Here is a 23203-nt window from a genome sequence, read left to right as displayed (position 1 = left end):
TTCACATTAAAAACCCAGGTATGCTTACACCTGTGCGATTATCTTGGTACTTTGGATGATAGAGACAGCAGAAACACTGGGGTTTGCTGACCGCCAGTCAAACTCTAGGTGCAGTGAGAGACCCTACCTCAAAGAATAATATGGAGAGTGAGAGAGCAGGATACTTATCTCCTCCTCCAGCCTCTATAAAGGTAAAGGTATCCATACCTGTGTAATCCACCTGTATGTTACACATAGCATACACAGATACACAGACAGACAGACAGACACACACACACACACACACACACACAGACACACAGACACACACAGGGAGACACACACAGACATACACAGACACACACACACAGACATACACACAGAGAGACACACACAGAGACACATACACAGACACACACACAGACACACACACAGACATACACAGACACACACAGACAGACACACACACAGACACACACACAAACTTACACACACCAGGAGGTTTATATAAATATTTGATATGCTGACTTCTCTTGAGACGCCAGAAGCTTGAGCTTTCATTTGTCTGGGAGTCCATTTGTTGAACAGTGGCCTCTCCATTAATGAAGAAGTAGACTTTTTCCTTGCCCAAGTTACCATTTCCTATTCATGGTTGAAACTGTGACCCTCGCGGTCAAGAAAGATATGCCCAGTGAAGCCTGTACTCCCAGAAGAAAAGAAAGAAAGAAAGAAAGAAAGAAAGAAAGAAAGAAAGAAAGAGAGACAGACAGACAGACAGACAGACAGACAGACAGACAGACAGACAGACATACTTCATGGAACAGACCAACAACAGGCATATAACTCAGAACTGAGCCACAGACTACAGCAGACTGCAGTCAACCCCAATGCCTTCATCAAGGCAGGACAATATGCTGTGGGATAACCACAGCTAGACTGCTCAGACATGGGTTTAAGTCAATAGAAAAGTCTTTATCAGCCAACCAGTGATTAGTTGGGGTGTTCCGGATCCCAGTGTAACCCCAAGCCTTTCTCAGGGTGAGTTTTTTAAATACAAAATCTATGTTCTGGTTGTTGTTTTGTTTTGTTTGACATTCTGACATACTTCCATTAACAAGGACAGTTAGCCAGAGTGGAATTACAGAAGCCGAAAGGCAAGGTTAGTACATTTAGAGACTTTGCCAGAACTATGTATGGACTTTGTGGACCAGGCCTTTGTTTTAGTTTTGGCAGGTGGTGCTGTCTAGTGCTGATTTTTACAGCCTGAATGGTCCACCTCTGTCATGGAGTCAGTTGTGTTAATGTCTGGGGACTTACAAAGGTTCGGGGCCCTGTTATAAACATGAGTTGCTGGAAGCCACTGAGAATTGGGGTTATACCATTTGAGAGGAGGTGACTCATGTAGCAGCATGAGGCTTGGTGTGAAAGGAAACAGGACAGCATTTTCCTATTTCCTGAGGAGTCAAAAATGGTAGCATTGAGGAATTTAAAAATATTGAAAAAAAAAAACAAGCAAAAAACAACCTCAAAGAATCTGGAAAAAAATCACAGTAGTGACAGTAAAGTAATGGAATGGACTCCCCCAGTTCATATAAATGATCATGCTAGAAAAATTCTGAAATATGTTTCTTCTGTTATATAGAGATAGTGTTTCAAATATGTGTAGAGGGCAGAGCCACGACTCAGCCACTAAGGATGCTCCTTCTTGTGTAGAGGACGAAGTTCCCAGAATCCATATTGGGAGACTCACAACTACCTGTAACTCCAGTTCCAAAGGATTTAATGCCCTGGCTAGCCTCTTTAGGCACCACCTCTCCCTCTCCCTCCCCCTCTCCCTCTCCTCCTTCTCCCTCTCCCTCTCCCCCTCTCTCTCCCTCCCTCCTCTCTCTCTCTCTCTCTCTCTCTCTCTCTCTCTCTCACACACACACACACACACACAAATCTTTAAAAATATCATATGTGTAACAGAGTTGTATAGTCTTTTTAAAAAGAATCCTTTTTATTCTATGTGCATGGGTATTTTGTCTGCATATGTGTCTATGCACCATATGTACGTAGTGTTCTTGGAGGACAGAATGGGGACCTGGATCCCCCCAAACTTGGACTTACAAGATGGCTGTGAACCACCATGTGGGTGCTGGAAATTTTAATGTCATCCTGTAATGGTAAGGAAGCAGGTCAAAAAAGATTGGTTGTGTGGGGTGTCTGGAATCTGATAGGGCTTGTAGACAAGATCGAGGGACATACAATGTTTGATTGTGCATTGTCATGTTAAGGGGTAGCAAATTCTAGCTTCCACTGCTTTTATAATACTTCTCCATTCTGTAGGTCGGGCTTTCATATACCCACAGGACAGCTGGGTAGACCGACGTAAGCATCGGGATGGGATAATCAATTTACCACCACATCTCTGGGTACCAACAAGCTGTTGTCTTGCATAAAAACAGGGCAAACCAGGCCTTGTGGACAGCTTTGCTGATATACATGTTTCTATTCTAATGCTCCGGTCATAACGAGGTTTGGCCGGCTCGGGCTTCTTGGAAGTAGACGAAACCCAATTAACCTCAATATGGGCTTTCATATTTACCTTCCATATCCATTAGGCTCTGGCACACTTCTGATTTACGTTCTTTAGTTCATAATATCGGTAGTCCCTGGCCCCTTTCGACCCTTCATTAACCTGACTGTCCTCTGGACCATATTATAGTGGGTCTGGTAGTTATCTTACTTAAGGCGGTCAAAGGTTAGCTTACACGCGGATCATATTGATTGGAAAAGTATCCGTGGTGTACAAGGTTAAATTCTAGCAATGGTGATGTGTATAACTGGGCATCATTCATTTTGGATGGTGGATGTTATAACTTTATGTTAAGCTTTTGGGCATTAAAGGCATTTTCATCAAACTGAGAGACAACTCTGAATCCTGTCCCATGAAAAACTGGAAAACTCTGAAGGATGACTACCAACGGTACGGTGTCAGGTGCCACCAACACCCCCATGCCCCACCTTTAAGGAGATGCTGATTTGAGACAAAGGCTGGAGCACTAAACTGACTCTGCTGTCCATGTGCACACTGAACCTCCAGTATTGGGAGATATGGTGTCGGGTGCCCAGAATGTGAGGCTGGCAAGGTCTGAGGAACGATCTGGAACCACCACACATGTCGAATAGGCTTCATGTTGTCCACTCCTTGCTGATATCAGACTCCTTTTTGGAAAGCAAACTTGTGGCACAGTCCCACTGCATAGGCAGCTGGGTCTGGCTGCTTGATTGGTCGGTATTGCAGCTAGAACAGGGGACCTTTGGCATCAAATGCTCTCCCAGCAAGCCATGCCCCTAGATGCTACTTGTTTTATTGTAGTCTTGAATTATGTTTCACTTTTTAAAAAGTATTTATGTTATATATATATATATACATATATATACATATTATACATATACATGCATACATGTATATATACACACTGTAGCTGTCCTCAGACACCCCATAAGAGGGCATCAGATCTCATTACAGATGGGTGTGAGCCACCATGTGGTTTTTTTTTTTTTTTTTTTTTTGGTTCTTTTTTTTCGGAGCTGGGGACCGAACCCAGGGCCTTGCACTTCCTAGGTAAGCACTCTACCACTGAGCTAAATCCCCAGCCCCCCACCATGTGGTTTTGAACTCAGGACAGGGCAGTCAGTGCTCTTAACCTTGTTTCATTTCTTATTGTGGAGATTTTTTTTTTTAGAACTTGAGCTTTTTTTCATCTTGTAATTACCTTTAAAGTTACTATTTTAGAGTCACGAGGTCATAGGTTTCATCAGAGCATTTCCATAGATACAGCATTACACTTTGTTCTCCTTTCTTCCCTGGCTGTTCTTAAGACAAGGTCTGTGACTGAGGTTGGCTTCCAATTCCCCACCCCAGGCTGCTCGAGCTCCGGTTCCTGCCCTCCAACCTCCCTAGCACTGGGAGGTAGTTTTGGTTTTTTGGTTTTTTTTTTTTTGAAGGTGATTTTTTTCTCCTTTTTTTTCTATTTTAAAAAATGAAGACAAATATGAAGCATTTATTAATAGTCTCATTTTTCCTGACCAGTCACAATAGATGATAAACCAAAGTTCTCATTTTCCCTGGTATTTAGTTATCTATTTTTTGAAGAAAAAAAAATCTAGGGATCTCGTTTACATGCTTCAACTTAAATATATTTTTCGTCACATTAATAGTCTATTCTTAACAAGATTTTCTTACCGCGTTGATGTTATTTGCCACTGGAGATATATTGTGGGAACATTATTTGTAACTGTTAATACTTGTGGTTATAGGGGTTCAAAACTGTAGGCCCAAACACCTTGGTGGTTTTTTTCAGGTTATATATTTTTAAATTTTTTATTAGATATGTTTCTTTACTTACATTTCAAATGTTATTCCCCTTCCTGGTTTCCTGTCCATAAGCCCCCATTCCCTCCCTTCCCCCTCCCCCATATGGGTATTCCCCCTGTCCATTCCCCTTACTGCCCCCCATATTCCCCTGAACTGGGGGTCCAACCTTGGCAGGACCAAGGGCTTCCCCTTCCCCTGATGCCCCAACAAGGCTATTCTCTGCTACATATGCAGTTGGAGCCCTGGGTCAGTCCATGTATAGTCTTTCGGTAGTGGTTTAGTCCCTGGAAGCTCTGGTTGGTTGGCATTGTTGTTCTTATGGGGTTGCAAACTCCTTCAACTCTTTCAATACTTCCTCTAATTCCCCCCAAGGGGGTCCTGTTCTCAGTTCAGTGATTTGCTGCTAGTGTTGACCTCTGTATTGGACATGCTCTGGTTCTGTCTCTCAGGAGAGATCTATATCTGGTCCCTTTCAGCATGCATTTTCTAGCTTCATCAATCTTATTTAGTTTTGGTGGCCGTATATATATATATGGGCCACATGTGGGGCAGGCTCTGAATGGCCTTTCCTTGAGTCGCTGCTCTAAACTTTGCTTCCATATCCCCTCCTATGGATATTTTTCCCCTTTTAAGAAGGAGTGGGAGCATCGGCATTTTGGTGATCCTTCTTCTTGAGCTTCCTGTGGTCTGTGAATTGCATCTTGGGTAATTTGAGCCTTTTGGCTAATATCCACTTATCAATGAGTGCATACCAAGTGTGTTTTTCTGTGATTGAGTTACCTCAGGATGATATTTTCTAGTTCATTCCATTTGCCTATGAATTTCATGAAGTCATTGTTTTTGATAGCTGAGTAGTACTCCATTGTGTAGATGTACCACATTTTTTTAATCCATTCCTCTGTTGAAGGGCATCTAGGTTCTTTCCAGCTTCTGGCTATTATAAATAAGGCTGCTATGAACATAGTGAAGCCTGTGTTTTGTTGTATATTAGAGCATCTTTTGGGTATACCCAGGAGAGGTATAGCTGGGTCCTTGGGTAGTGGAATGTCCAATTTTCTGAGGAATGGCTTTGTTTTGATTTTAAAGACATCTCCTGGGGTCCAAATCAGCATGCTAGAAGCCACAGGCCATGGAGCAGCCTGTCAGTGGGCAGCTCAGAAGGGCTGTTTTGGTTGACAGTTGTGAGATCAGGTTTATAATTCTGGTCTGCAGGGAAGCTCAGCTAGAAGTCTTCACCTGGCGGCACAAATCGCCACATTATCTCCCTGCTTCCCACCTGAACCGAGGCATCTGGTTTTTACTGCTTCCTTCCTGTTACTCTTTCCTAAAGGTCAAGACATTTTTCTCTGAAAAATGGAGCATGGCCAAGTCAGGTCTCTCAAAGTGGGCGGGGTTTCAGGGATCACTTTCCATCTTGCCCTCAAAGTGGGCGGGGTTTCAGGGATCACTTTCCATCTTGCCCTCAAAGTGGGCGGGGTTTCAGGGATCACTTTCCATCTTGCCCTCAAAGTGGGCGGGGTTTCAGGGATCACTTTCCATCTTGCCCTCAAAGTGGGCGGGGTTTCAGGGATCACTTTCCATCTTGCCCTCAAAGTGGGCGGGGTTTCAGGGATCACTTTCCATCTTGCCCTCAAAGTGGGCGGGGTTTCAGGGATCACTTTCCATCTTGCTCTCAGGAGATGGCAGAGCCAGGGCAGAAGACTGGCCTTTCACTCTCGGGCCTGTCTTCTCCCACCAGGGTTGTCATCTTTGAGTGCATAAACTCCAGTCCCCACATATATGAATAAGTCTTCCACCGTGCCTCCTCCGCTTGTCCCTCCACCACTGGCTCCGGTACCAACTGTAACTTAGTGTGACACCCTCCTTCTTCTGCCACCTCACAGTGGCTCTTCTCCATGATTTTATTTCAGTTACCAGAGGTCAACCATGTTCTGAAGATATTAAATATCAAATAAGTCACTAGTTTATTCAGAGAAATAAAAATGTGCTAGTTTTACATTGTATGCCACTCATTATTGTGTATTAAAGTCTTATGCGGCTCAGTTCCATCCCCCTCGGGATGTCAATCATCCTTTTATCCAGTGTATCCACATTGTATGTGCTATTCTCCCAATAGTTACTTAGTAGCTGCTCAGTTACAAGACCAACTGTCATAATATCACAGTGCTTATGGTCAAGTGACCAGTATGTGGTAGCTTAATGTCACAGTGACCTGCCTTCATCCTTTTACCTAGGAACTGTGCCATCCCATAGCATTATATGACAAGGAGGACAAGAAACCCCAGAAACAGAGAGTATGCTCATACAACTAATAACATTATAACTGCTGTATTTTATTATTTCCATCATTTACTGTGTCTAATTTACAAGTTAAACCTTGCCATAGGTATGCACAGGATGTACAGCAAGCAGAATATATATCTATCCACAGTCTCATGCAGCTACTAGTTGAGGGTTTGGACTCTAACTCCAGAAAATAGAGGACCATTATAGTCCTCTTTATTATAGACTTCCACAAAACAGGTGTGTTTTAAATTTCTGTATATTTTACTGTCTCTTCCAATGGAGCCTGAAGAAAGTAATGTCTCTCTCTGTCTGTTCTGTCTCTGTCTCTCTCTGCCTCTGTCTCTGTCTGTCTCTGTCTCTGTTTCTGTCTCTCTGTCTCTCTGTCTCTGTCTCTCTCTGTCTCTCTGTCTGTTTCTGTCTCTCTCTGTCTCTCTGTCTCTGTCTCTCTCTGTCTCTCTGTTTCTCTCTTCTCTTTCTCTCCTCTCTCTCTCTCTCTCTCTCTCTCTCTCTCTCTCTCTCCTCTCTCTCTCTCCTCTCTCTCCTCTCTCTCCTCTCTCTCCTCTCTCTGACTTTCAGCAAGGATACTGTAACATGCGACTTCTCTTCCCCTAGATGTTTCACAACTCTCTGTAACTTTCCTGAATGAACACTCTTTAGTTACACGAGTTGCCAAAGGTGCCTAGCAGATAACGGTGTAGAGAATACAGCTCTCAAGGACTCCAGCGAATGTTCTACTGAACTCATCCTGTGACCCCTCCCTAACTGCTACCTCACCATCTGTGCACCCAGAAGTGGTGCACCTCTGCCATCCTCAGGTTTAAGCTCCTTCAGTCCAGGCTCATTCCCTTTCCTCATGGAGAGCGCCACTTATAGATAATGAAACAGAGCCACTCGGAGTGGCTTGTGCAAAGTCAGTGGGCACACAGGAGGCCTAGAAGAGATTTGTACAGAACACTGCGAACTCTAACCAGCAGCTGGAGTTGGCAAGCAGCTCCTTCTGACACACTTCTCTTTGGCTCACTCGACAGCTCCTAACCAATGTTTGCTTTTTAATTGCTGTCCATGTAATCTGCTCCGGCAGGCTCACTCTCAGCGTCGCCAGACTGGCAGCTTTTCTCACAGACTTCCTAGGAAACGTACATGTCCTGTTGATTGGCAGGGATCACAGGTGAGGGAGTTCTCTTAGGTGGTGCCACATTCTGTACCACCAGTAAGTTTTAATATCAGCGAAAGTGTCACTGTGCATCCCAGAGACCACAGGCTGCATGTGTGCCAGTGCTTGCACACCTTGTGCCCGGGTATCCATGCGTGTAGAGGTCAGAGATTGACATCAGGTGCCCACCATAACTATTCTCCAACCCTAGCTTTTCACAGAGTCTCCCAGTGAGCCTGGAACTTGTCCCTTAAGCTAGGCTAGATAGTTAACCACCCCCTGGGGGACTTTGTGTCTCCACCTCAATGCTGGTAGCATTACTGGGGTACGTTGCTGCGCCCTGCTTTTTATGTGGGTCCTGTGGATCTGAACTCAGTTTCTCATGCATAGCAAACACTTTACCAACTTAGCCATCTCAAGGTATGTTTCCATTTGCTTAGTTCCTGTAGGATGGTGTCATTATGCAGGTGAAAGGATAGAGCGAGGCCTGTCATTGGATGAGAAGGAAGGATGGGCGGGAGAAAAGTTTTAGAGGAGGAGGAAACTGGAGGAGAAGGGAGCAGCTGAGAAAGAACATGGCAGCGGATGTTTGTTAAGATTTCTCTCTGTACATTTACAGGTTGTTATGATTATTCTTAAGGGATGGACTGTACAGGGCTTTGTATGTCTAGATGAGCAAACTACATCCTATTCAGGTGGGCAGTTATATCTTAACAATTAGATCAGAGGTTATCTTGTGGTGTGTTCTTTCATGTGGTGATTTTAATTGAGTTCAAGAGAGTGTGTGGTGGCAGGACACTGGGCCACCACAGAATTGGCATGTATATTTCTGGCATGGTGACAACCTGCCTTGGGAACTAGATGGGTAGAGAGATTATCGCTGGGCTCAGAGAGTAGCCATCAGCAGTGTGATGGGATGGAGCTTAGTGGGTGAGACGCTTTGCTGACTGAGATGAAAATATTCACAGATGCCATGTGGCCCTACGGTGCCAGCACTAGTGTGGAATAAGAGAAACCTTTTTTAATTATACCGCAACAGCTCCATGCTTCATGGAAGGCGAAGGTCTTTGCCCTGGGACCAGGAGTACCCTGTGCTGTTTGGTTGTATTATCCAATTGTCTGCTAAGAGCTGTCAGCTCAGAAAACAATGAGGAGTGGAAGAGGAAGCTGTTATGTGGGGAAGTTCTTCATCCCCGCATGTTCAGGTTAAGTCTTCTGCAGTAGGATTTGTAAAGGGCATTAGAGCATGTACCCTCTGTGCCTTAGTGTCTTCTTTGGTGACATGATTTGATAATGATTTTAAATTACTCACCTTGCTAGTGAATGCACTACAGTTTTTGAGTTTTTGAATGCCCAGAGAAGCTCTGAATTATACATAGTGTTGAGCTCATATATAATCATTTGGCATCAGAGATACCACTTATGGGTATGTAATCTCACATGACAATGGATTTAAGCCTGTGCGCTAAATGCCTTGTAATCTAGAATCCCAGTTAAATTACTTAATCCTCCCATCCCCCACTCCCATCGTCTGAACTGAGGGGGTAATGACAAGTGCCCACCTCCCAGAATACCATGGTGTTAAGTGAGTTAGCACAGGTAACTCGTTCTTTAGTGTATTTAGTAGCATCTCAAAGTAGCAGCGTAAGTCAGCTCAAGTGTCTATAATCCTATAATCTTATGATATCTTTATCCCTACCCTTATGCCACTGGAAGAGCTGAATCAATTTTTTATATGAAAATCAAAGGACAAAGGATAATGGGGGACAATTTTGGAAAAATAACAAGGTAGACTTGTCTCACGAGACACCAGGACTTCTTACAATATTTGGGTTAGTCATGGTTTTCTGGAACAACAGAACCAGTGAGGCCTACATAGATGAGGGGGTGGTGTCTATTAAGAGGAATTGGCTCATGGGATTATGGAGGCTGAGAAGTCCTCAAACCTACCACTTACAAACCAAGGCTCAGAAAAGCTATGTTTTTGTGTTTCCTAAATATTCAGGTAATATAGAATTCATTCTTGGGTTTCTGGTGGGGTGGAAGACTAGTTATAGTCTCATAATCAAACTCAAATTGTTTAGCATTGAGGGAGATGATACAGAGTTAAAAGGATGGTTTTCAGATGATGATACAGGCAAAAATATAAACAATTTGAGTATAGATTATACTTTATCTAATTTACAAATATGTTAATTGTATGTCATACTTTGTAATTTACACAATTGTTATGGTTATGCTCTATATCTGAGAGAAGAGCCTTCCTTTTTTAAAAAAAAAAATTGGACAGAAAATGTGAGATATTGAGGATTGGTTCTAATGCTTTGATTTATCCACCACCACCACCACCCCCAAATTGGGAATCTGCATGTCCAAACGCTGAAGCTCCCTGTCTCCATTTTTTTTTATGTTCAGTAAAGAGCCAATGGCCAATGGCTGGACAGGTAGACTGAGGTGGGACCTTTAGATTGCGTGGGTGAAAGGAGGGGAGAATCACCATGATTCAGAAGGAGACCGATCAGATTTAGAGCTGCAGAAGTAAAATCATCTGAAATGTAGGTAAGAAGAGCTGCTCAGAAGCGTCCTAGGCAGCAAAGATTAGGGGGCCACCCAGAAGGAGCTAGGACAACAACGATAAAATATAAATTAGAGGGCATTAAGTCAGGAGTACCGGGGGAATCGTTTGCTAGCGGTGGGGAGGATTAGAACTGCCCAGCCTTTGAGCTAGTCAAGGCATATTTAAAATTAACTGGTGCACGCACCTGTCGGGAGCACAGAGTGGTTAGCCAGATTACCGCTACAGCATCTAGTAAGAGGAATTGGCTCATGGATTATGGTGACTGAGAAGTCCTGAAACCTGCTACTCACAAACCAAGGCTCAGAAAGGCTTTACAACATGAAACACCATCATCCAAAGGCAGCAGGAACTGGGCCCCCCACCCAGCAAGGCAAAGTCCCTTTCTCTCACTTACACCTGTCCTCTTGCTCTGTTTACGTCCTTGGTTTGGATGACACCCATAGCAAAGGGCAGCTCATCTCTACTCAGTCAGCTGATTCAAATGCTTCCATCTCCTAGAACACATCTTCACAGACACATCCAGAAATTATATTTTACTGTCTACCTGGGCACCCATTTTCCAATCAAGTTGACACATACCGTTAGATTTTAGAGAAATTAAATCAGATAGAACTTGTTTATAAGTAAAATGGAGGACAACGGGCAGCACAAAACACATTAGTGAAGATCCGGTATTGTAAAGCAAGGAAGAGATGAACTAAGAAGAGGCCACACACGGCACAGAACCCAAGTCTAAATGCATTTGAAAAGGTTTACATGAAAGTCAAAGTCTGGTCTAGCAAGATGGCTCAGCGGTTAAGAGCACTGACTGCTCTTCCAGAGGTCCTGGGTTCAATTCTCAGAAACCACACGGTGGCTCACAACCATTAGTGATGGGGATCTGATGCCCTCTTCTGGTGTGTCTGGAGACAGCAGTGGTATATGCACATACATAAACATAAATAAATTACCTTTTACTGAAATAGGCCATAAACAAAGATGAAAGGCAAGCCTGACGTAGGAGGAAGTGTAAGAGACACAGCAGTGGATGAAGGCCAAGAGTCCAGAAGTAGATGCAACAAGATAGAAAGGTGTGTGGTCATCTGCACACTATGCTCTTGTCATCATTCAGACACCGTAGAGCATCGTTTCCTTCCTATCTGATTGCTCTGCCACAGTTACACTTTGCACAATCACTCAGGAGGACTGTGTCAGGAAACCTAGCTTGTGGGTCAGTCGGGAGCTGCGATTTGACCGCGGCTATGCTCCGAACTCATTAGTGTTTTCCCAGCATCATTGCCCCTCAGAAGAATGGTCCTCTCTCAGAACAGGACATGACCGTCTCGTTCATATTGTGGTGATCATAATCATCAAATGCAAACCCAAGGAAATAAAGCCGCCAGGAGGCCATCCTCTTTAATTAAGGAGACCTAATGAGTTGCAGACCGGCCATGTATTGAGACTCCATTATGTGTTATAAATAGGGGATGCTGATACAAGTGCTTTCTCTACACCCCCGCTGCTATCTTTCCTCTAGTTTCTACTGGTTCCTGCCTCTCTGTTTGCACATACGAGAGGGAGAGCATTGTGACAGGGAAAAGACCCAGTCTTTCTTGTTCAACTTGAAGGTCTAAAGTTCTGGTGTCACCCGAGGACTTGCAATATGATCAGGTAGCTTGGCTGGTTGGTAGGCGATTAAGAAAGACTGAATCATCAGTTCCATGCTCCCAAAGTGAGAATGTTTTTCCTCTGTTCTCCAAATGCAGAGAGCACCTCGTCCTGGGCGATGTGCTGTTGTTTCTGAGGGAGATCAGAGGGACAGGGCGGAGTGAATCATGTCAAGCATGCCTTTATCATGACTGCAAACACAGAACTGCTTTCCCAAGAAAAGGGAACGATCATATGTGAGTATAAAAGGCAATGGTGTTCAGTTTGCCTACAACATTCTAAACAGAGACCATCGGGACCAATCCCATTTTGGTGCTAGAGACCAGAAGGTGAAATCTTGGCTATTTACATTGTTCTTCGTGACTTTTTCCTAACCTGACGATACACCATAAGAAGAAAAGAGACAGATTTAAACATAGAGAAATTTGGGATGGATCGCTGGGGGGAAGGGAGGTAATCACGGTGAAATCCATTAGACTGTGTGATAGTTTCCCAAGGGTGATGATGTAAACCTCCTAGCTGCAGTCATTTGAATTTAGACTGAGTCCCGAGCTAGTGAGCCTGCCCCAGGGAACAATCTTGCAGGGGAGTGGGGCCATGAAAGGTGATAGGCCAGATTACTCACAGATCTATTCCAACTTAATTTCTAGGGCTGTGGGATCCTAATTAAAATGAACTATATTGCCTATTATGAACCTGCCACATTAATATTCCGTAAGGTCCCCAGGCAAGTCCTGTGGGGGTAGTTTTTCCTTCATTTTGTAGAGCAAGGGTCCCCAGGCCTCATGTAAGCATGTAGCTGTTGGCCACATGCTGATTTCTTGCACTGGACAATGCTTATATTAAAGACCTTAGTTTGAAGTCACATTTCATTCAGAGTAACCCACCGGGATAAGAAGCACACTTGGATGTCCTTTAAGATGAGTGATACAGCAATGTGTACCTGGAGAATGTCACAATAGGAAAGTCCCACTCTGTGATGACAATTGCCACCATGTAACACCTGGGCCTACTATGTGCTTTCTCAAACATCTTCCTTTCAATGTCAACTGATAACTGGAGAAATCTTAGAGGAGGTCCCTCCCACATTCACAAAACTGTCTAGTTCCCTACCAATAAACAGTAATCTCTCCTCCATGACTGTTCTAGAAATGCCCTCCAGGCTGCTGAGATTTCAAAGTACCTATAGATTAGGTAGGGTTGGTGGACGACATAGATGACTCCATTGCCCATGTGGCACCCCATGTCGGTGGCGACACCTATCTGGTAACCTGTTTTTAATCAATCCTGTTCTGGGGTCTCCTCCCAAATGTCCTCATGAGCCACACGACAGCAAGAAATCTCCATCGTGCAGCAGAGAATGTCAAGTTCTCCCTGATTTAAATTTATAAACTGTAGTCTAATTAGACTGTGGGGAGTTTCCATGGAAACTGGAGTCCTCACTGTGTAACAGGACAAGATTCGGGCACTGGTGAGACAGGGTGACTGGAAGACCCCTGTTCCTTCAACTGGTGTCACATCTCTGTGACATTGTTCCTAGCTCCACAGAAAGCCCTCAAAGACCTCACCTCCAGTCTAACATTTCTAATAAGTGACTAAGTGTATGTCCTACAGGAATGGTGTGGCATTCATTTCCTGTACAGCTGAGTACAGCTCAGCTCCTGATATAGAAGGCACCGAATTAAAAACAAAACAAAAACTGCTCAAGGGGCTAGAGCAGCACTTCTTGACTTGTGGGTGGAGACTCCCTTGAGGAGCTGAATGACCATTTCACAGGGCTCATGTGTCAAATGTCCTGCATATCAGATATTTACGTTATGGTGTATAACGTAGCAAAATTACAGGTATGAAGTAGCAGCAAAAATAATTTTATGGATGGGGGTCACCACATTGTGAGGAACTGTGTGAAAGGGTCACAGCGTTGGGAAGGTTGAGAGCCCCTGCTCTGGGGGGAACGGCTCTGTTCATAAGGTGCACACTGTGCAAGCATGAGGCCCCGAGACTGGAGCTCCAGTATCTACATAAGATCTAGGTGCAGCAGCACACGCCTATAATCCTAGAACTTGATGGGAACAGACATAGGAGGATCCCTAGAGCTCATTGGACACCCAATCTAGACAATCAGTGACCTACAAGGCCAGTGAGAAACAATATCTCAACAAACTAATAAAGTAAAATAAAATTTAAAGAAGGAAGACACCTGATTCCAACCTCTGGCCTTGAACATACACATGCACACCCACATGAACATGAACATGGGTGTGCATGCACATGCATGCACTAGCACACACAGACACACACACACACACACACACATTCGTGCAAAACTCTTACTCAATTATTACAGTAGTATCGAGAGTCTTGGTCTCCTCTTCTGCAATATGGCCAAATAATATTGACTCTGACAGCCATTCAAAGAGTAAACACCAGAACAACGGCAAAAATTATTCAAGACGGTGCCCTTAACATGAACAACACAATGTGAACAACTTTTCTCTCCCTTCAAAATGGAAGGCTATTTATTCCTGGGTTAATAGATACAAAAGGTAAAAGGACTTCTAAGACAGTGTTGCAAGTTGTGGTGTAAATTTGTCTGTGCTACTAGCACTTTCGAGGTTGTACCACCTCCTACCAGAGTCCCTGGGCACCAAACCACCCGGTAAGATAGGCACCATGAATAAGTGAGAGTTCAGAGTGTTGTGGTTTGCCCTGAAGTTATCTGTATTTTGATGTTAATTCCACTGCCCCAAGGACAGCTGCCTAGTCAGGTACTCAGGAATCAGGTGAACCTCCCCATTGAATTTGTAAAGTACAGGTGAGGGGCAGGTACAGGATAGAAGAAGGCCTGTCATTGGAGGAGAAGGAAGGATGGGCGGGAAAGAAGTTTGAAGGAAGAGGAGGAGACTAGAACAGAAAGGAGAGGCAGGACAGAGGAGGGGGAGAGAAGCCATGGCAGGTGATGTTAAGATTCTGCTCTGTGTATTTACAGGTTGTTATTAATGTTCTCAAGGGATGGATGGTATCGGGCTTTGTATGTTTAAGTGGGCAATTGTATCTTATCAATTGGATCTAAGATTATTGTGTTGTGTGTTCTTTTGTGTGAGGATTTGAGTGTAGGAAAGTGTGTGGCTGGGATGTGTTTCCGCCAAGATATCTAGCAGATATCTTGGGGCACCACTGTGCGGACCTAGTGAGGTAAAAGACAACAACACCTTTTTTATTTTTTATATTTTTACAACAACATTGGAGGTGTTCAAAGTTGATACTTCTGCAGAAACAAGCCCATGTAACACACCTCGAGGATGGGTGATGCCATCTTCGATAATGAATTGGATGTAGGAACATGGCACTGATTGTTGTTTCCAATGAGAATTTGACTTCTGTTACTCCAGGATCCGATCAAGACTTTTTCTGAACTCCACAGAGATGTCTTGACTCTTCATTACTGTATTTTACAAGTAATACGTGTATGTAGAGTGGCTTTGAATGGGGCTTGAGTGAGACCTTGACTTAGCAGAGTCATAGAGCACATGTTGGTGGGAACATGTACCTTGAAGGAGCCATTTTCAACCAAGCCATGCTTCCAGCCCAGACTGACTGACTGGTTTTGGTTTTCCCAACAATTCTGAGTCACCTCTTCCAGATCCTCTCACCTCATGGTCCTCCTGACAGGCCAGTCCTCTCAGCTGTCTGACAATCTCATGAGGAGACACTAGGGACACTGGTTACGAGGCTTATGGGTTGGAGAAGGAGGCCCAGAGGAGAAGGAAGCAAGCAGAACCAGCCCTGAGTTCCTGCCTGTTTTCCTTTAACCTGTGGGAGAGCATGTGGACAGATTCTCCTGCCCCAATCCCAGAGGATTCTCTGGCCACTCAGGCTTACCCCCTAGTCCTTCCATGGTCTCCTCTCTCCAGAGTGTAGAAACTGGAGCCAGAAAGCAATTTCTTTTTACATCATGCTTTTAATTCCCGTTGAGTTCCTGGCTTCTGATGAAGGGGCCCATCTTTGGCACAGAAATTCCTCCCATCATGTTCTGCTGCCTCAGCTCCTCTGCTGGCCGTGACAGGTTATTGCAACAGATGCTGACGGTACCCTTTCCCCTGCAGCAGGAGCGGGAGTTCACAATTTGCCCCTTTTTAATTTTTCATCCTTATTTCTTTACAAACAGAACTGTTTCTGGTGTTTTTTTAATGGGTCAGAACGTTCCAAGGCAACGTCAAAACCCCACCCAGTGACCCGAGTGTCGGCCCACCTCTTCCTGTATCCTACACCAGCCAGGCACTCGGCTAAGCTGAAGTGGAGACTACCTGAGAGGCAGTAACAGAGCACCGTTTGGAGCGGATGGGTGTGGAGTCTGCAGACTGAAGGAATTCTATTAAAGCAACATTTCTCAAACTTCACCTTGTCAGCATCTTTGGCCAGACAACGCCTTACGGTGTGAGCCTGTCACAGAACCACGAGGAACAGAATTCATGACCTGTGCTCTCTCCCCTCCTGACCCAAGCAGCACGCTAACACGGACTGTAATCGATTCCCAAGGAGAGAGGGAGGAAGGTGGGAAGAGGCCCCTATTCCCATAGCACCCTGGGCTTGCCTCCTCCTGTGTCACCCTATGATAAGAGTCTCAACTCCTTTTCTATTCTCTTTAGTGAGCTCCTTTAAGTGTGTGTGTCTTGTGAATTTAGTGTTGAGGAAGAAGTAACCACAGTGAACTATGCACTCTTGGCAGAGGCTTGATTATACAAATATCCTTGGAGAGAGAGAGAGAGAGAGAGAGAGAGAGAGAGAGAGAGAGAGCAGAGATGATTCAGGCTGACCTTAAAAACCTGCCCCAGCCACACCCTCCTAGTCCTCCACTGGAGTATCCCCAAGCTGGGTCCTAAATCATGCTTTCTGAGCCTGTGCTGACATCCTCACCTCTGTCCTGGGGCCCTAGAGGTGGCATGGGTACACAGCTTATGGTGATTCTGCAGGGTTCCACGGAGGTCATTTAAGGGCAGCAGATTAATTCCTCACACTTCTGGGAAGCATCTGGAGTCCTCTCTCTCCACAGAAACCTGGGTGGGGCCAAAAGAGACCTAGGGTGCCCTCCACACGGGGGAGCACAGACATAACACAAGGACCTCATGGCAATAGGGTCAATAGAAATGCTGCTAAGGGAGGGGACAAGTCACAGCTCCCCCCCACACACACACACACACACTCCTCTGCAGACCTGACTGCCACAGTTCAGAGGAGAAAACAACCCAATCCAGGGACAGAAGTCCGGAGATTGGATTGCTGTCTACCACTTATTGGCTGTGTGGCTTTGGGTAAATTCTTTTGTTTTAATGAACTCCCCAGTCCCTCGTTGAAGTAAGAGTGAGAATCCACATCTTTTCTGTGAGGTAGCATCCAGAGAGTGAATGTGCTACAGTACAGAACACTAGGCAGATATGAATGAGGTAACCACATTGTTGACGTCTGCATCCAGCTTTGTTGGGTATACCCTGCAAGTCTGAAGCTGAATCTAGTAGATGTCGAGCCATTAGGGACCCAGGCACCACACCCGTAATTACTTACCATCATTACGCAGGTTCGCTGGCTGCCTTGTGTCTATCAAGTCTGTCAGGCATCATCCCTGGGAAGAGTCGATCCATTATCTGCTAGACCTTTCCTAAAAGCATAGAGTGTCTTATGACTGAGATAGACCTTGGAAGGGCAGGGGGAGGGGTGACGTGAGAACAGACTAGCTATCCCGGCCCTGAAGAATGTATATGTATATGTAGAAACTAGGAAAGAGGGAGAAACATAGCATCACTATGCAAGAAACTCCCAGTCTTTCAGAAATCCCATTTCTTCTTGGGGCTCAGGGTTATAAACAATCATTTTTGAATTCTGAGAGCTCTGGAGCCCCATGTTAGTTTTCTTCACCACAGAGATGAGGCACAGCCCCATGCCCTCATCTCTGATTAGGTCAGAGGAACCGCCTTCTTTCTCCCGAGTTTCCTCTTTGCATCTAGAATAGATACAGTGTGTCTTCCTTGCTGTGGTGGTTTGAATAGGAATGCCCCCCCCCATATGATCACATGTTTAAATGCTTAGCCCATAGTCAGTAGCACCATTAGAAGATGTGGCCTTGCTGGAATAGGAATGCCTGTGTTAGATGAAGTGTGTCACTGTGGGGGCAGGCTTTGAGGTCTCTTATATGCTCAAGCTATGCCCAGTCTCATGCTGTCACCTGTGGATCAAGATGTAGAACTCCAGGCTCCTCCAGTATCATTTCTGCCTGTGCACTGATGTGACTCCAGCCATGATGGTACCTCTAAAACTGTAAACCAGCCTCCATTAGATGTTTTTCTTTTTAAGAGTTGCTATGGACTTGGTGTCTCTTCACAGCAGTGAACCCTGACTAGGATGCTCACACTACCTGTACTGCAGAGCAGTCCCTCAGCTTTGTCCTCACCAGGTCCTCATTTGTATCTCCTGAAACCAGCGTCCTGCAACTCAGGGTGGAGCTGTTTTCCTGATCCCCTGATTCAGTGTGGCTTTGTGATTGTATTTTCTCCTTATAGAAGGTATTTTGCTTTGAGAAATGCTAACAACCGATACAAGGTTTATGGGCCAGTTCAAGGTGGATTCATTGCCAGACAAGCAACACGGCTTTCCTGTGCTGGGTGCTGAGCCTCTTGGTCTTCGTTGGGAGTAAGCGCAGCATGCATTTGGGAGCCAACAGAGGTGACCAAGAGGCCAGAGGAGAAAGAGGTCAGAATGGACAGGGAATTAAAGGAATTTACCTTCTGAATGGTTATGGCAAACTGTAACATAAAGGAGAAATTGGGCCACAGAACAGTGGTTCTCAACTTTTCGAATGCTGTAACCCTTTAATACAGCTCCTCATGGTGTGGCCACCCCTAAACCATAATATTATTTCATTGCTACCTCATAACTGTAATTTTGCTACTGCTATGTATCATACTGTAACTATCTGATATGGGTATCTGACATGTGACTCCCCAAAGGATATCCTGACCCCATGGGTTGAGAACCACTGTCATGGAAAGATATTGCCATTTCAGTAAGTCAGAGCAGCCCCAAATCAGTCATTGCATGTAAGGCAACATAAATGTTTCGTGGCTTGCTGACCGTGTCACTTGTACTTTAAGGATTAATAAAGCTCTTCACTGTGATTTGAAGACAAATTGAAAAAATGGTTTTGTGATCTTTAAAAAAGATTCTGTGTGTGTGCACACGTGCATGTGTATGTGTGCATGAGTGCAGATTCCCTCAGAGGCCAGAAGATGGTGTCAAAGCCCCTGGAGTTAGAGCTACTGGTGGTGGTGAGATGCTCGTTGTGGGAGCTGAGAACTGCTCAGTCTCCTACGCTCTGTATGTCAACCACTTCCGGATCTCTACATTCATTTCCATCCACTGCAAGGAAAAGCTTCTTTGATGAGTGTTGAGTGATGCATTGACGTATGAGTATAGTAAGAAGCCATTAGGAGTCATCTTAATATTATGCCCATTTAACAAAATAATAGCCTTAGGTTCTCCCCTAGGGTCTATGACCTATCTGGCCACAGGCAATTGGCCTTGATAATGATGCTAAATCTGGGTCACAGGTTATCAAGCAAAGCTTCAATCTAACTAGAAAGGGGTTGGTTACTATCCTAGCATTCATGCCGCTATTGTACCAGTGGACATGTCTTATCAGGACAGTCATTGTTACAGCTTTCAAGAGCCACAGCAAGGGACACTAATGATGACTTCTTTTTTCCTACAGAAATGTATATAGTGCTTCCCAGCCTCGTGGAAACTAGCCAAGAGGGAATGAAGTTCCCAGGTGAGAATCAGCTTGATGTATCCATGTTCTGTGACACAATTATGTGGTGTCTTCAGCAACAGAGTCTTACCATCATGCTCTGGGGGGTAGTCAAGGCTATTGGCAATATCCTGCAGTATGTGAAAGCTATTAGCTAGCAATGTTTGGACCCTGTTGCTTAACAACTCACAGAGTGGCAACCTATTCATGGTGCTCGGTTTTTTATTTGCTAGCATAAGCTGTCTGGTTGAGTTAGAGGTGAGGCAAAAATCCCAAGTTATCCATCAGGAAGTGGAGGATCTTATAGTGGGAGAAGCCAAAATTCACAGGGTCCCAGAGTCCAAATTTTGTATGCAGTTTGCTTTGCAAGTAGTCAATATGTGTGTCTTAATCAGCTCCACCACATGTTCAGCTTTCATATTTATAGTTTATGTTCAAGAAATATTTCTTGGGCCAAATTAAATGCTTACAGTCAAAAGCTGAGTCACCCCATCCGCATCCCAAGCACATGATGCTCACACACACACACACACACACACACACACACACACACACACACACACACACACCGCCCATCTATGGCATTTCTCTTTTGCTGTGAGTTGCTGAGTGTCTCCGAATCTCATTTTCCCTCTCATTAAGCAGATATTCAGTAAGTGCACGCTGTGCAAGCGGCCCTGTTCTAGTTTGTCTTTTGGTTTCTCATGTACTTTACTTATTCAACTAAGTCTGCATGCGTTTTTCCGACATCTACTTTTGACTGCCTTTGGATCCAAAGAGACAGAGACAAGTGAACCTAGAGACAAGTAGACTAAATAAGACATACACCTGAGCAACCTAAAACCCTGTTCAACAGTGTAGGCTGGAATAAAAATGCCAGCAGCAAACCACTGAACTGAGATCGGGACCCCCCTTGAAGGAATCAGAGAAAGAACTGGAAGAGCTTGAAGGGGCTCGAGACCCCATATGAACAACAATGTCAAGCAACCAGAGCTTCCAGGGACTAAGCCACTACCTAAAGACTATACATGGACTGACCCTGGACTCTGACCTCATAGGTAGCAAATAATATCCTAGTAAGAGCACCAGTGGAAGGGGAAGCCCTGGGTCCTGCTAAGACTGAACCCCCCAGTGAACGAGATTGTTGGGGAGAGAGCGGTAATGGGGAGAGGATGGGGAAAGGAATAAAGGGGAGGGAGAGGGGTTAGTGGGATGTTGACCTGGAAACAGGGAAAGGGAATAACAATTGAAATGTAAATAAGAAGTACCCAATTTAATAAAGATGGAGAAAAAAATGCAGGGGAGAAAATGAGATCGTAAGGAAATTTATTGGGAGAAGTGGTGCATTCTGGGAGTCAAATTCATAGAAAGCTCAGCTCAGTACCTTGTGCCCAGGACACAGCACCAGGCAAGCTGAAGGCCGTGGTGATGCTTTATCAACAGACTCACACTGACTGAACTGAAGCTATCGGAGGGAAAAAGAGCCCATCTACACGGTGGACAAGAAGAAAACTAGGTGAAAAGTTTAACCAAAGATGTATGAAACGATGCGAGAGGCTGAGGAAGTTAGGCAATTTAGTCTCATCGCAACACAAATCTGAAGGAGGATGTGACAGGAAGTGTGTGGAAGTATGTGCTCATCCCAGTGAGTTGCCCTAGGCTAGACCATGGGGAATCCTGAGGAGACTGAGTAATACAAGGGACCAGGTCTGTTTGGTGTGTGCTTAGTGCATGTGGCAGGGGGAATACGTCCAGATGAAGTGAATGTGCTGACTGAAGTGACTCCTGCACATGCAGGGTGAGGGACAGAATGGGAGGCAGTCATGGGGAAGAACCGCATGCTGGGCAAGTGATTGGGAAGTAGGGAGAGCCTTCTAGGCCTCTAGTTTTGCTTGGCTATTTGAGTTATGAATGTCTATCCCACTTTCTGAACTTAAAGTGAATGGTAACAAGTAATGCAATGAACTTATTAAAATAGAAATAGATGTTTGAAACGTTTGCAGCAGTTGTCAGGGGATGTGTATCGGTGACAACGACGACACTGGTAAGTGATATGATAGATAGGTTGTATGAGTGACATCTCACACATGTGAGCATCATGTGTTTAGGATGCGGATGGAGTGACTGTTTTTGACTGGCACGAAACTCTGGGTTCAGGGCCAGTCCTGCAAAATTTAAAAGAAGGAAAGGAGGAAGGGGGTAAAGCTAGAGAGCACACACAAGAAAGCAAAAAAGTACACATCTGTTCTAATACCAGAGCCTAGGACAATATCCCTTGTGGTGGTTTGATTGAGAGCAGAAACACACACACACACACACACACACACACACACACACACCACACACACCACACACACCACACACACACACCACACACACCACACACACACCACACACACACACACCACACACACACCACACACACACACACCACACACACCACACACACACACCACACACACCACACACACACACACCACACACACCACACACACACACACCACACACACCACACACACACACACCACACACACATACCACACACACCACACACACACCACACACACACACGCACACACACACACCACACACACCACACACACACACACCACACACACCACACACACACCACACACACCACACACACACACCACACACACACCACACACACACACCACACACACATACCACACACACCACACACACACCGCACACACACGCACACACACACACCACACACACCACACACACACCACACACACCACACACACCACACACACCACACACACCACACACACACACCACACACACACCACACACACACCACACACACACCACACACACACACCACACACACACCACACACACACCACACACACACACCACACACACACACACACCACACACACACCACACACACACCACACACACACACACACCACACACACACACACACCACACACACACCACACACACACCACACACACACACCACACACACACCACACACACACCACACACACCACACACACACCACACACACACACCACACACACCACACACACCACACACACCACACACACACACCACACACACACCACACACACACCACACACACACCACACACACACACCACACACACACCACACACACACCACACACACACGCACACACACACACCACACACACCACACACACCACACACACATACCACACACACCACACACACACACCACACACACACCACACACACACCACACACACACCACACACACACACCACACACACACACCACACACACACCACACACACACACCACACACACACCACACACACACACCACACACACACACCACACACACACACCACACACACACACCACACACACACCACACAC

The 23203-nt window shown here is 45.2% G+C and overlaps 1 long non-coding RNA gene across 5 annotated transcripts in view; it reads right to left on the bottom strand.

Annotated features, from left to right (window-relative positions):
- Positions 1–23203, bottom strand: part of LOC108352553 (uncharacterized) — a 75182-nt gene that overhangs the window by 35418 nt on the left and 16561 nt on the right. For 3 of the 5 annotated variants that reach the window (XR_010057073.1, XR_001840855.3, XR_001840857.3), the window contains exon 2: positions 17569–17662. This is a non-coding gene — a long non-coding RNA (uncharacterized LOC108352553). Of the gene's footprint in view, positions 1–4494; positions 16107–16258; positions 17064–17568; positions 17663–23203 lie in introns of those variants that run through there. The other 2 variants (XR_010057074.1, XR_005492546.2) reach the window with 2 other exon arrangements.

Source organism: Rattus norvegicus, chromosome 13 (assembly GCF_036323735.1).
Source record: "Rattus norvegicus strain BN/NHsdMcwi chromosome 13, GRCr8, whole genome shotgun sequence".
NCBI lineage: Eukaryota > Metazoa > Chordata > Mammalia > Rodentia > Muridae > Rattus > Rattus norvegicus.
The sequence above is the reverse complement of the archived record's forward strand: the minus strand, read 5'-3'. Positions and strand labels throughout refer to the sequence as shown.